Source organism: Malaya genurostris, chromosome 1, assembly GCF_030247185.1.
Source record: "Malaya genurostris strain Urasoe2022 chromosome 1, Malgen_1.1, whole genome shotgun sequence".
In the NCBI taxonomy this organism is placed as follows: domain Eukaryota; kingdom Metazoa; phylum Arthropoda; class Insecta; order Diptera; family Culicidae; genus Malaya; species Malaya genurostris.
In genome coordinates, this window is record NC_080570.1 from 87,960,824 (window position 1) to 87,977,316 (window position 16,493).

The window sequence follows — 16,493 nt, forward strand, 5'->3', positions numbered from 1 at the left end:
GTGGGCGGGTAATGTCAAATGCACTACTGGTTGACGTAAATACGAATAAAACAGACATGCTTCTTTCATACTTCCGAACATCGATAATGGTTCGTATTATCGTATCAATCTAATGTGTAAATTTTACAACTTTTTCTTCGATGCTTTTCGAATTGTAACTGTGCAACGACGTTTTGAAGAAAAACTAAATTATGTAGATCAAACAGGAGCAACAACAATCAGGGATGTGTATTACCGATTACAATGAGATTTAAAATGGAATATTCAGGTTCATTAATGAATTGTTGTTTCGATTATAGAGGATATAATGTTAAGGTCATTCACCTCTTCGGGTCAGAAAACCATCTAACCCTATGTACGGGGTTGGGAATCGAACCCAGGTTGGCTGCGTGAAAGGCATCTACTTATCCACCCGTACGCTATACCCGTACCCACATTCATAAATTCTTTTAAATCTTAAAACAATACATCTCGTTTTTCGTTATCTAGGATTACTACATAAAACTTAGCGATTAATATGATATTAATTTCAAATATTTACTTGTGTTACCCGGACGGGAAATATGAATTATATAACGATTTATATCTATCATTAGACTAAAAGTCGCCTTTTTTGGTTTAAAGAATCCTACAACTATAAATCGTTTATTTTTCTTTACGTTTCGTCTTAGATCCGAACTTTAATCTCTATTGCCCTATTGAATCAAGGTAACCTATCGCACAGACTATTACTACTTCACACTTATGTTAACATAATAATATTTTCCTTATGAATGTATTTGCTTACATTGACATCAAATAGATGATAAACGCTATTAAAACGATGCCAACGAAAATAAATTGAACTTTACTGGCTGTGAGCGAGGAAAAATTTCCGTTCTCCGCAAAGATGTTGATGGATGGTTAGAACAATTTCTTTCCAGTAGCATGGGGCAACCGATGTTATCAAGTAATGTCGAGTACTCTCTTCTGTTTTGCAGAGAAGGTAGGTTGATGGAAGAACAGCGATTCTCGTATCGTGCAAGGTGAAGGACGAAACACTTCTGCACCTTTTTGATTCGATAAATGGTAACATTCTGATACGGAGTCCAATTGTAATTTTGTATTCCAGAATACTACGTACCAGTGCAATGTACACTGTTTTGAGGAAACATACGTTGTTGAAATCTTGAGTGCTATGTTTGATGAGTCCAAAAACTGCATAGGTTTTTGCAGTAAATTATGAAAACTATTTGAAGTTGAACATTTGATGAGGAACACTGGTTTTCACGCTTCGGTTTAGTAATCGGTGACATATCTGCATTCAGCTCTTTGTGGGCTTCTAGGTACATCCATTTACTCCACATTGTGCTGCTTCAGCCAATCCAAGATACTTTTGCACGTTGCGAATGAAACGAAAGTACCGAAAGTTTAATGACCTTCCTTTTTCCAATTCTGATGTTCGATGAGGTTATTCAGGAAAGCCGTTTATCATTTACGAGGCTCTTGATTTTGGTACGCTTTCTAGTTTCTAACTGTCTTTGTCATGTCATAAATCTGCTGACTTTGTGAAACAGTTTGGGCGTTGGACGTTGCATCGCATGAAAATCCTGCCGCTAGGAGGTAGATGTTTTTTATATCGTTTATTTTGACCCGGCTTTAACCTAATTGTCGTCGTTCGCTGGCTAGATGGTAGATCATCCCTCTCTTTCTCTTTCCACATCAGTATTACTATCGATTCCGTCGCGTACCCAATCCTCAACATTGGAAACACCATCCACACCAAGAGTCGTTACGTGACATGAAACCGACTAGCTCCGAGCATGTTATGAGTGCACTGGACAACATTAACGTTTGCCAGACACAGGCAGCAATCCTCGCAGTCAATACCGCGGACATGTATGAATTAAGATCCCGAATAATTCATTATCAAAACCGTTTGCGTTTGATAAATCCACCAGTATAACTTAACGACACTTATACACTTCTCGTCTACAACGTGTAAGACTTGCAAAAAAAGTTTATGATACGTTATCAGTAAATAGTGATCAAAGTGACAGTGCGAAACACTCTCTCCCAAAGAGTACAGGTACAAGAAGAAAATCCACGAACCCAGAAGACGGAGCCGCAGGAGGATCAGATATCAGCCCATTTCCACAAACTGACACGCCTGAATCTCATCAACGGTTGGCTTATACTAGAGGACGAGGGCGTGGACGAAAACTAGTTACACCGAATTCGCCAGAAAGTCATCATTCCATACTATTTGGAAACAATAGATCGACGTTACAACAGGAGCATCAAGCACAGCAATATAGAAGCAGAGCGTATTCATCCTAGTATCATAGTCTGCGCGATGAGCTATTGAATCATCTGCTACAGATAGTACGAGTTCCCCCAGCACGAGCGGACAAAAGGAGGATGCTGAAAGCTGTACACAACTGGCCATTTAAATTCCGGGGAGAAAAAAACACCACGTCACTCAATGTATTCCTAGATCGTGTGGAAACGTTCACTAGATCAGAGGGTATGAATGATGAAACACTGTTAAGAAGCATCAAACATCTACTACATGAAGACGCTCTCGACTGGTACGCCCGAGCAACATTACAGAACCGACTACAGTCTTGGCGCGCTTTCAAGCAAGAGATTCGGAAAGAATTCCTACCTACAGGATACTAATAGAATCTTCGATTAGAGGCCAGCTTTCGATTTCAGGGCATTAATGAATCATTTGCCAAGTACTACCGAGATATTTCGGCATTGCTTCGATTCGTGGAACCACCGATTCCAGAAAATGAAAAACTCTTTACAGTGAAAAAAATATGAATGCGGACTACGCAGCCATTGTGACAGCGGCAAGACCGCAAACACTAGATGAGTTGGTGGAGATATGTACAAGCTACGACGAGTCTAAGATGTTCTTGAACAGACAACGGAGAGTTCCGATCCCGCACACGGCGCTACTCGAACCGAACTTTGCAACACCGATGTCTGCTACCAAACTAACGTTCGTTCAACAGCAGTCTCATCGTTTCAACAGGGTGCATGCAGTAGAAAAGGAATTGTTTCCGCTACAACAGGCCTCGGAATCGCAAAAAATTTGAGGGCTGTATTCAAGACACGACCGAGCATAATAACATTAAAAATGGAACGTTTCTAGGGTCTTCATAATTAATACAAAAATAAAGATGATAATGATGATGATACACTAAACTAAAAACTTATTCGATTGAATAATTACAAACTTGCTCTAGTTTAAGCGCTTCGATTGTTAGCGAATGATAAAATTGACAATTAGATTCTTTCTTGATAATTAATTCTATTTAATTTTGATCCCTTTCCAAAAATTTTTACATTGTTAAATTTTTGAATAACGTCCTTTAACTAGAAGTCAATTATGATGAATTCAAAGTTACTTCAAAGCTCAATTTTAGATACATACAATCTAAAGGTTTAAACCTGAACAAATGAAACTATTTTATTTTATGATAATAATTTTCGAGAAACGTACAAACTTATTAATTTTATAAACAGTTAATCGATCCAAGAGAAGATTTTATTTATTTTAACGAAAAATGTTGTAACAGTAAGCCCAGTAATAGTGTAATTTTATTATTCCTTCTTAAAAATCGTCGATAACTTTCGGAAAGTGTCGGTAAATAATATGGCAACAATACGAGGAAGAAAACATGTAAAACAGTCCGCATAAAATATTTAGTTTCTTACATTGATTTTCGCTTTGGCATATTAGGAATATACGGAATGGATACGCAACAAAATTCATATTGTAACTTAATGTTATTAACACATGAATGAACATTGTCATAGTTACAACGCGTGTAGCCATCAGACGCTTATTGTTTGAAGCAAATAATAATTAAGCTGAAACTGGCGGTTAACCAAACTCTACGAAGGTTCCTATTCAAACGATACATGTAAAATCGCAGGTAAGCTTACCTTGAGTTTATCTTTGAAACTATACGATATTGCAGGCCGAGGAGGCCGCTTTTAGATAAGTTTCAGAATTTAATTTTGAATCTTTTGAAGCGTTTAATTCGTGGAAGGACAATAGCTTGTTCAATCACATTGTAACATTTTGTTCGTATGGGAATGGAGATTAAACTATGCAAACCGATCCGTTGACAAATTAAAACATTTTTAAGCTTACAATATTGAAGCCTGATAGTTACCAGAGAACCAAAACAAAACACTCAATTCAAACCAATTTTTCAATGGTATGCAATTGTAATATTCAAATGATGTTTAAGTTAAATGTTTGCGAATCGATTGGTTGTTGAATTATATAAATCCATCAACAAATGACTGAGTTATAAGCGTTAAAAATTATGACAGAAAAATGTTACGCGATTAGTTTTGCATGTTTCAAATTAACACCCAGCCTAAAATTGCTAAATACATGGGATATTTCAAAAGAATCGGTAACCACGCTGATTCGGTTCGTCAATAGCTAGATGATATATAAGATACTCAAGCGAACACGGTGTTGCGCAGACAATAGGAATTTTCACCAACACATAATGCAAAAGCGACAATCCAGCAAGTAAACGCATATACAATCCAGTCATCAGCTCACTGGACGAGCTACTTGTTTCATCCACAGTCAAACATCAACTAGACAAAGAGATATTGTGCAGCATATATTTATAGATTTCTCTTCATACTACGCATAACGATGCGGTGTTTTTTATGTATGACACAAAGCCTCCTATGCCTAACAAGAAGTTGACGTCATTTTGTACAACTGGGATTGGTGGATGAAAACATAGGTCAATTCTAAGCAATTTTTCAATAGTTTGCTATTGAAATACTGAAACGGCGTCGTCATACATATTTAAGTTGAAAGTTTACGAATCGATTGATTGTTAAATTATAACAATCTATCAACAAATGACCGATTTATTAACGCGACACCGATTTATTAACGGGGCACAGATTCATGGACTGTCCAAAACCACAGGCAATCGTATTTTGCTATCGATGTGGAAGGAAAGGTTACTCGTTACGTAGTTGCTTCACGTGCCGGACAGACGCGGGAAACCAGCTGGCGGAGAACGAACAATAGAGAGGACCAGCTCTCCGCAATGTTTAAAAAACCTCTCAGATATCCCAGAATTCAGAAATCTACATTCAATAATCATTGACAATGATTATTAAGCTAATTTAATTTAAGCAATAATCAGGAAAAGACAATCGTTCGCACGCCGTTATATCAGTACTAGCAAAGAAGTTAAAGCTTTACTGGACAGTAGAGCAAATTGTTCTTTGCTTGGTGGCAGACAAGTGCAGTTAGTGCGTGACTTCATGTGTTTTCATATGCAAAGCTTGAGCTTGACCGACCACCCCTGGTTGCTACTCCGTTACTGATCGGGATTAGCTGAAATTGTACAGGAAATTTCTAAATGATCCAATCTGGGACTGTCTTCTGGTAACCCCAGAATTCATTGATCAGTACCGACGCCGACCAGGCCCGAACGTAGATCGTCTAAGGAATGGGGAGGGGTGTTAGTCCAACACTTGTTGTTACTAGAGGCCTATTTGTTAGTAAAAATTTCAATATTGGTATTATTCGCGCGCGACTCAGTATGTTTTGGTTTCAAGATGCTCGGATGCACCACTAAACTCACTGATTTCCTGAGTGAACGTTTCAACAATATCCTATATTGAAGTCCAGGGAAGTCTTGATTAACAGCTCTTATTCGAAGAAACTGAAGAAAAATTTGCTATAATATCACGTAAAGAAGAAAAACTTCCCTATTTTTTATAAACGAAATTACGTGATACAAAATAAACGAGTTAATAGGATTTAGACAAAATAGTTGATTCGTTGCATTAACATATTCTAAACAGTTGTTATAAAATCATTTTAAATACCCAATTAAGGTCAACAGATTTCACGCGCGTCTTGATTCTGTATTATTTCCGCTTTATTATATTTATTATTTATTAAAAGTATTAATTGGTTATATTGGTTGATCTGGGCTGTCGGCTACCGAGAAAAATATTAATTTATTGTTTGAAATATTAATATCAAGTGTTTTTACTATGTATTCAATATACCGATATATGTAATCTCTGTTATTAACTTTGTAATATCAACCGATTTGCGCAATACTTGATTTTTATCATTTAATTTATAATCCTGAAAGACAATCAATAACATCGAAGAAGCAAACATTCCAAATAAAACTTTTCTCCGAAACTAGACGAAAATTGATAGGTTGAATGAAGAGATAATTTAATAAAGTAGAATAGTAACGGGGTCGAGTCGGTTTATTTGGCAACCTACTTATAATGGCTAATAATAATAATAATAATAATAATAATAATAATAATAATAATTATTATTATTATTATTATTACTATTATTATAACAATAATAATAATAATAATAATAATAATAATAATATTAATGATTATTGTTTGTGCGAGATAGACATTTATTTATTAGGGAAACTTGAACATCCCCAATACGATCCACAAATTGTTACCAGATCGCTCTTGTTTTCACATGTCGTATTTATCTGTCTCACTCCTCGAACACAGGTAGTACCCGATCTTGTACGAATAGTTCCTCTGATGTCGTATAAAAGCCAGCAAGCAATCTTATATGTTAGATTGTTCAGAATAAATTAGTCCGTCGCGTGAAATACACGTATTCCGTTCAGCGTTGATAGATTTTCTCAATTCATATAATAAAGAGTTTTTTCTTAGTGCAATTTTCGGACACTTTAGAGCGGACAGACTCTGTTATGAACTTTGTGCATGAGAAGACTCGCGGTCAGTGAACTTTAAAGCGGACAGTGAACACGCAATTTCGGCCTTTAAGTTACATTGTAATACCACTTGAATAGAGGGAGAAGTTGTCCATTTTGAACGCCGATCGACACCATCGAGAATTCAGTTGACGCCATTGCTGAGCCAAGCGTGCATTCCTGCAGAGGCTTGGACAACGGTTATTGTAGAACAACGAGTTTCGGGTCCAATCAACGACATCTGGAAATTGCAGGGAGTGCATGATATGTGGTGGCGCATGTGTAGATGTGATTTGGCTAAGAATAAATCATTGAAGCGTATGCATATCTTTTTTCTTGGGTCCTTGGTCTCGAGACTTGTTGCAATTTCGCTGGTTGTTCACCTCAGTTGAATCTCCTCTGTTGCAGGTTGCAATTTCTGCAATCTCGGTTCAACGCGATAATTGTGTGGAACGTCGAGTCGGTCAGTCAATTTATTACGGTAAACGTGCACTAGTGATTCTCAGTGTTTAAAACATTCCGTGTTTGGTGTCCTTTACAGTGAATTGGAATGGTATCCGAGTTACGATGCCTTCGAAAGCGGGAACAACAACTCCAAAAGTTGTTAGAAGTCATACAATTATTTGTGATGAGTTTGAAGAAGAGCGAGATAACGGACAAGTAGATCTGCGGTTGCATGGACTGGATGAAGTGTATTATGTGGCATACCATATACCATGTTACCTTAGTCATACTTATCCCATCACTTGTATCTTCCTTTTCCCGGCCACTCCATATCAATATTTAACCCTTCCAAGTGTTCTGATTTCCTCGGTCATAAACCTTTTAGAAATGCGCTTCCCGCATTTTTCAACATAAGACAATGCCAGTCAGTCACACAATTACTTCAGTCAAAATTGACTACGATAAAATACAAGATTGCTTGTGCGACAAAAAGTGGAGTTCAATAACCAAATTCCAATTCTGTTCACTCACGCGTCTCTTCCCTTCCTCTCCCGCTCACGAACCAGATAAGGCTAGGCTTAAGTTTGGATAATTAATAAACGGCAGAAATGATTGTGCCACAGAACCGAAAGCTCGTGTTTGAGTAAAAACGAAGATATCACAATTAAGAATTTTTCGTGATTCGGAGCAAGTTAGAATTATAACTTAAAAATTCAGAGGTTCAGAAACATGCTGAATCTGATCCTGATGCAAAAGTAGAGGCCTTGGAACAGCTAGATGACGAAAACGACTGTATTCTTCAAGAGTTTCAAAAGCAGTTCTATGTGTCGTGTTTGGAGCTGTAAGTCAACATTAGCACGTGGGATCGTAGACCTGAACAAAACTGCTCTTAAATTTTTTTGAATCCCGAAAATGCGACCGATCTCGTTGAAAATCGAACACTGAATGAATGACCGCCTTTCTTGAAATTTCTCGTTCTTTTTCTTTTTCAATTTCCTTCCGTTCGAACGCTTCCGATCACCAGCCGCATATTCGTTTGCGTTTATTTTCATTCGACTTAATTATGTACTTCGAATTTACCGTGTTAACAGGCTGCGTATTTATTAGAAATATTTCGTGACCTGCTCATAGCCTTTTTAATACGGAGATTACAGTTTGCTAGTTGAAACTAATACTCTTTTATTTAATCGTGTGATTTATTTTCACCTTGACCGATCTATTTACTACATCCTTCTGTACCTCCACTCTTCAATATTATATTCGTTCCGAGAAAAACAGAAATTTCGTCTACAAATCCGACTTATAATTAAAATAATCCGTTGAAATAGGATAGTTTGGATGCATCGGATGTGTTATAAGCTAAGTATTCTCATTTTGTATGTTTGAATAATTTTATTTTCCCAAAAATTTTTTATTTTTGGTTTTAGAAAAAGATGCTGTATACATAATCATCAAAGCGGATTGGTCGTTTGATTGCTGTTCTTTGCCGTAGCTTTCTGCCAGCAGCTGCGCCTAAAAATTGATTGCAGGGCTCCAACGAAACCTCGGATTCCCTCTCTGAAAATGTAGATGGAGTTTCATCGATGGAGATTTGTTTATCATCTGCTTCGCTAATATCCCCGAAATCATCATTCGATCCATTTTCGATTATTTCCGGCGCTCTTTTCACTTCCCGAACATTTCGGGAATACTGTAATCCAGATTTGCTTAGAACAACAACTTTAGCTCCCTCTCTAGCTATCACGGTAAAGCGTTCGACTGAAAATGTTGGATCGAATTTACTCTTTTTTAATTGCGTAATCAGAACAACGTCACCAACGCGGATATCAGATTCTAAAGCCCCACGCGAGATATCGGCGTATTTTTTACTTGCAAGTTTTGTTTCCGCGTCTTTCTCTGCTAGATCTTCTTGGTCCGTAGACGATCTAGTTTCTGCGTTAAACCACAAACTAGGAAAAGTCCCGCGATATCTCCATCCAACCATCATTTCAAATGGAGTTACTCCCAATCGCGAGTGTGGAATCAATGTGTTGTGTCGGTGTACATATTGTTTAAGAGATATTCTCCAGTTTTTTTTTCGATCTTTGATGCTGCTAATGTTTTGATTATGCTCTGATTTTGCCTCTCCACAGATCCGTTAGATTGAGAACTCAGCGGTATTGATTTACGAACTTCTATTCCCTTATCGCGCCAAAAGTTTATAAATGCTGCACTTTGGAACGGTGGCCCGTTGTCACTTTGAATAATGGCTGGAATTCCCCACATTTGAAAAACTTCACAAAGGGCTTGGTTCGTGCTATCGGCGTCTAAGCCTTTCATTTCTACTACGAATAAATACCGAGAGTATGTATCAACTACTATGAGTAGTTCAACTAAACCGAAGCCAGGTACGGAAAGAAAGTCTATTTGTAAGATCTCCCAAGGTCCATCAGGTAATACTCTATTAGTCAGTGGAACTGGTGGATTCTTTTTAGAAAGCAGTGTGCAAGTTTCGCAACATTTTATGAACCGGGATACTGCTGAAGACATTTTAGGCCACCAAAAGAATTGTCGCATAATGCGTTTAGTTGCAACCTCCCCTACATGACCTTCGTGGGCTAATGACAGTGCTGTCTGTCGTAGTGCTACTGGAAGAATAGTTTTATCGTCTTTGAAAACAAGCGATCCAAGGATGTGTAAGTTTTTCTTTTGTGCCTCATATCCTCGAAGTTCTGTAGGCCAGACCTTATTTATTACTGCATTTCGTACCATGTTGAGTTCATTGTCATCTCCCGATGCAACTTCTATCTCACTCCAGGTCATTTGCATACAACTTGAATCCATTGCAAAAAGATAATGGTTATCGTTGTTCTCATCAAACGGCTTATTTTGTTGTGCAGCATGAATTAATCTAGATAGTGCGTCTGCTATATTTTGATTGCCAGGAACGCGTTCAATTGTGAAATCGTATGGTTGAAGTCTCAATGCCCAGCTTTCTGCCCTAGAAACCGCTCTTTTCCCTAATGTATGATTAGAATTCAAAATGTATTGGTTTGCTTCGGAATCGGTGCGGATAACGAAGCTTCGCCCAAAAAGGTAAAATGAGAATTTTTCTACTGCCCACACGACCGCCAAGGCCTCCTTTTGTGTTTGTGGATATCTTTGTTCAGTTGAACTCAGAACTTTAGACGCACACGATACTATTCTCGGAACACCCTCTGCATTGTACTGTGTCAAAATTGCACCTAACCCTATTGGGGATGCATCTACGAACAATTCAATAGAATCATATGAGCTGTAATAACCCAGTCGTTTGATTGTATTAAGAGCTTCTTGTGTGAAAAAGTTGAACTCTTTTTCTTCTCTTGCTGTCCAGTAGAAAACATCCGATGAGCCTAATAATCGAAGAAATTCGGACTTCGAAGCACGGTGAGGTATAAACTTGTCGACAAAGGTTATTAAACCGAGAAAGCTTTTTACTTCTGCACACGTCGTAGGTTTACGAAAATTTTTGATAGCCTCAACTTTTTCTTCCTCGATTTTCCAGCCTTCTGGTGTTAGGGTAAACCCTAAGAATATAACACTTTGGCTACCAAAAGTGCATTTGCTTTCTTTCAATTTAACGTTATGATTTTCGAGACATGAACGAACTGCGGCAAGGTTCTCGTCGTGTTCTGCTTTAGTTGATCCATAGACTAATATATCGTCAAGAAAGTTTCTGCATCCTTTACAGCCAGCCAATATTTCTCTTTGCATGGTCTCCTGGAAAAGGTCTGGAGCATTGCAAAGACCGAATGGCAATCTGACACAGCGGTACATACCAAACTCTGTGAAAAAGTTGGTTAGATGGCGAGAATCTTCTTCGATTTCCATGTGAAAGAAAGCATTCGCCAAATCTATGGTTGAGAACCACTTTGCACCGTTCAACTCCGCGAGTATTTTCTCTAGTGTAGGCATCGCAAATGGAGTACGATGTATATACTGGTTGGGTCCTCTAAGATCAATGACTAGGCGAATGTCATCTTTCCCTTTAGGAACTACCAACATCGACGAACAGAACGATGTGTCCATATCATCAACGACCGGTTCAATTATATTTGCTGAGACTAAACCTTGCAGTCTCTTCTCTACTAATGGCTTTATTGCTAAGGGTATTTTCGAGAACACATTCCTACAGGGTGGTTTAGTTTTGCCGTAATAAATTTTTACGGGAGGAATATTAAATTTTGGAAAAATTTGGCCCATTTTTACTGAAAACACGTCATCGGCGCTGATAAATGATCTGCTCGTATCCTCGATGATATGCACAGGTACTTGTAAACCAAGCATCAAAATACTGTATCGTATTGCTGTGTGCCTACTTAGAAGTGCATGACGTTCTTTCACAACATAATTTTTTTCCAATCGTGATGGTCTGTTCTCAGTAATATAGAGGTATTCCTCAAATGTACATAGTATATCAATACTCTTATTCATCGCATAAGTCTTAAGAGGGCGGTCACTATCTTTTTGAATATTGAATACTTCCTGGCTGAACTCAGGATTATTAATCAATTTCTGGAACATGCTTTCTGTGAAAGTATTCACCTGTGCACCTGAATCAATTAGAAAGGTACAAATCATGCCCGCAACTTTGACTTTTATGAATCCATCATCCTTATCGTTGAGTGCCGCTTGAATTCTTCTAACCAAATCTACTCCCGTTTGTGTTAAACTTGCCGAATTGTCTTCTAATAATTGGTGCATGTTATCTTCGGTAGATTTTAGCTTATTGAGATTTGGTGTTATACCAGTATGTAGATCTATCGTCGCAGGGATATTTCGGAATTGGACCTGAAGAAAAAAAATCTTGTTGAAATTTTGTGATGCTAGACAATATCCATATTGCTATTCATTTCTATTTTAACAATATTAAAATGAAAGCAGTTCAATTCGTTTTTTTAAATATATATAACATTTCAGATATAATCCAACAATATCAAAAGAAAAACAAATGTAATGAATATTACATGGCATTAATTTTCAAACAGTTCACTCACTTTTTCTTCATCTTTAGGTACGTCTTCAAAATATTCAACCGCTGATACTCGTTTTGGCGAATATTCGACAGTCTTCTTTAGCTGTTCTGATGTCTTTAAATCGAACTTAGGAACAAGAGTTTGACACGCTCGTCGAATGTACCCAAGCCGGCCGCAATTATTGCATATTTTTTCTTTGGCATTGCATTCGTTCGGCGAATGGAAAACACTATCGCAACGCCAGCATTTCGCATTTGATTTACGTGTATGATTAGTCATGTACTGGTTATGAGGTGATCTCCAGAACCGTTCACCTCGCCGGTAGTTATGATTTCTAGATTGATAATGATCCCTGTATTTATGTTGGAGAGGGATATGTCCTCTTACTGCAGCTATCGAAGCTTGACCCGAATGAAAACGGTTTTGATAGTTTTGTTGTCGATGGAAATTGTCTTCAGTTGCATCAATCGGAGTATAATCTGGTCGCCCCTGCTTTCGCATGACATACTCTTCATTCAACCTGATAGATTCGATTGCCCTTACCTTATCTACCAGATCCGTAAACGAACCATTCTTGCTTAGCATCTTTAAAGCAGTAGTCCGTATTTCCCTTTCACGGGCGTGCTCAGCAATCGTTGCAATGATTTCTTCGAACTCTTTGTCTTTTTCGTAACCACATAAGCGAGCTATGGATCCCACTCTTGTTAAATAAGCTAAGTCTGTTTCATCGGGTTTTTGTGTCATCAATGCTAATTTTCTTCTCATCAGCATGATATCGGAACCAGAACCAAAATACGATTTGAGTCTTTGCATCGCATTGGAGAATGGCCTTACTTCTGGATCCGGATCATCCTTCAGTGATTTGGTATTCCTGTATATTTCCAATAACTTAATACCCGCTTTCACTTTGAAGATAGTATACATCGTGCATTCGTCTTCAATTCCAGCAAGACGCATTGAGTTTATCAAAAGATCTTTCCAGAGCTCATACGTCTGCCTGTGGATGTCCCCATCATCAGTCGGTTTGCATTTCTCTGCCGCCAATGCTTGTACCATTTCTTGCAATTTTTTTTTCTTTGTTATTTTTGAACCAATTCCTAAAACAAAACCACAGTATTAGTTTACAACCACCAGTAATGAATAATTATATATCTGTATTTTCTTTATTTATTTATTATTTTTTTAATATTAACCGTGACCTCTCGCACGGTCATGTTCATTTTAAAAAAACCCAGATTCTTTAGAATACGAATGCACGAATAACTCAAATTATCCGTGTTTTTTCTTTTTTTTTTATCCATGACCTCGTTCGTTTGCCATTTTGTTTGCATAACTTCCTTGTAGCAATAGATATATCGGAATGAATAATATCACCGAAAAAGATGTACAGAATTTTAGCATAGCTTTGTTTTTGTCCATGACCTCACGCATGGTAAAACATTCCTTTTCTATATATATATATATATATATATATATATATATATATATATATATATATATATATATATATATATATATATATATATATATATATATATATATATTTATATATATATATATATATATATATATATATATATATATATATATATATATATATATATATATATATATATATATATATATATATATATATATATATATATATATATATATATATATATATATATATATATATATATACATATATATATATATATATATATATATATATATATATATATATATATATATATATATATATATATATATATATATATATATATATATATATATATATATATATATATATATATATATATATATATATATATATATATATATATATATATAAATATTTCTTTTTTTTACCACATGTTTCAAACCATTGCATAATAAGCTACTTTTTTTTTAATTCCATATTCATTCAACATACCTACTGACTGCGTCATGTCGTGTTTGGAGCTGTAACTCAACATTAGCACGTGGGATCGTAGACCTGAACAAAACTTCTCTTAATTTTTTTTGAATCCCGAAAATGCGACCGATCTCGTTGAAAATCGAACACTGAATGAATGACCGCCTTTCTTGAAATTTCTCGTTCTTTTCTTTTTCAATTTCCTTTCGTTCGAACGCTTCCGATCACCAGCCGCATATTCGTTTGCGTTTATTTTCATTCGACTTAATTATGTACTTCGAATTTACCGTGTTAACAGGCTGCGTACTTATTAGGAATATTTCGTGACCTGCTCATAGTCTTTTTAATACGGAGATTACAGTTTGCTAGTTGAAAATAATACTCTTTTATTTAATCGTGTGATTTATTTTCACCTTGACCGATCTATTTACTACACTATGTACTAAAGGCATCGTTGCTAGCGTTGTTACCTCCTCATCATGAGTCGATAATCGAGATGATAGTTGTGACATACATCCGCCAGTGACATTTTCGAAAGTGAAGTTACCAGAAAACCGCCTACCATCATTCAGTGGTAAGATTTCTGAATTGGGAACCTTCCGTGATGCTCTTTTGAGTCTTATACACAGTAATCTATAGTTGAATGTTCGGGGGACGGGTATAGCGTGATGGGTAAGTCGATACCTTTCACACAGCCCACCCGGGTTCGATTCCCAACCCCGCATATAGGGTCAGAAAGTTTTTCTAGTCCGAAGAGGCGAATGACCTTAAGATTAAAACCTCTATAATCGAAACAAAAAAATAGTTGAATGTTATGGATAAATTCACATACCTGAGGCGTCATTGACTGGAGCTGCTTTGCAAGAAATAAGCTCGGTGGGATTGTGCGCTGCTAATTATGCAATCGTTTGGGAAATGTTAGAAAAACGGTATGAGAATAAAACGCTTATTGTAATGGTTCACTTGGACGCACTGTTTACCATTGAAGAAATCAAACGAGAGAGCTTCGAAAAATTCCAAATGCTAGAAAAGCTCGGTGAGAACACCTCCGGGTGGACCACCATTCTCGCATACATAGCGTGCTCGAAACTCGACTCCGCTACGCTTCGTCAGTGGGAAAATCATCATAGATCGAAAGAAGTTCCTACACATACCGCTCTAATTAGTTTTCTTCGAAATCATTGCGACGTTCTGCAATCAATTGTTACTGTTAAAACTTAAACTCCAGATCATCTAAGCAATCCATTTGCCACGCCACAGTAAAGACACCAAATAGATGCCCGTTCTGCAACGAATCGTGGCATGTCGCTTTCCAGTGTGTTACATTTTAACGTATGAAAGTTCCGGAGCGTGTTGAATCAGTCACATAAGTTGTGTCGTAACTGTCTATGTCCAGATCATTACGCGAGTTCCTGCGAAAGAGGAGTATGTCGTCATTGCCAGAAGAAGCATCACTCTTTGCTGCATGGACCGTCAAAGTTCTCCGTTCTACACTCGCAACCGAAAACTACGCCGCAAGAGTTTCCAAATAAGCAACACAATCCGAACCAACAGACACACACAAACACTGCCAATTTGCAACGCAGAAAGAATACACAGTCTACCACAGAAACGCCCACCACAAGTCAAACTTGCGTAGCACTCGTGTTGGGACAACATAAAGCATACTTTTGTCAACCGCTCTTGTAACAATTAAAGATCGAACCAATGTTGGCACGAGCTCTACTCGACTCGTGTTCGTAGCTCTGTCTAATGATGGCAAGTTTTGCCAACAAGCGATTGCTTCAGGAAACACCAAAATACTTATCAGTCCAAGGAATCTGTTCAGCAAGATCCGTTTGAACAAAGTTGGTCAGTGTCGAAGTCGGTCCCAGATCCAGGATAATTTCACCGTTTATTGAAGAGATGCAGTTTCACGTACTGCCGAAGTTAACTGTCCTCTTACCAACAGCGAAGCTTAATCCTGTTGAGTGGGATCTTCCAGATTCACATTAATTGCGAATCCCAGTTTCCATGAACCTGGTCCAGATGATTTAATCATTGGACTCGAATACTACATGGACTTGCTGTAAGATGAGCGATGAAAAGCAGCGCCTTTAGTTTCGACTTTACAGAAGACGGTATTTGGTTGGATAGTCTCTGGACGAGTTCCTGCAGATTCAAGCAGCGAGACACATTCACTAATTCATGTATGCTCAACAGCGGAGGTCAAAGAACAGCTTACAATATTCTGGGAACTCGAGACATGCCATACTACAAGCATCAATTCCGTCGAAGAATCCATTTGCGAGAAACTCTTCGAGAAGACCACTGAGAGAGATGAGAAGGGTAGATTTATAGTAACTCTACCGATGATCAGGAATTCAGGATAATATTTTGAACAGTGTGCGATAACCACAA

The 16,493-nt window shown here is 37.3% G+C and overlaps 1 protein-coding gene across 7 annotated transcripts in view; it reads left to right on the plus strand.

Annotated features, from left to right (window-relative positions):
* LOC131440668 (calpain-D) overlaps positions 1 to 16,493 on the plus strand; it is a 314,742-nt gene that overhangs the window by 198,120 nt on the left and 100,129 nt on the right. The gene's annotated exons all lie outside the window — the stretch shown is intronic.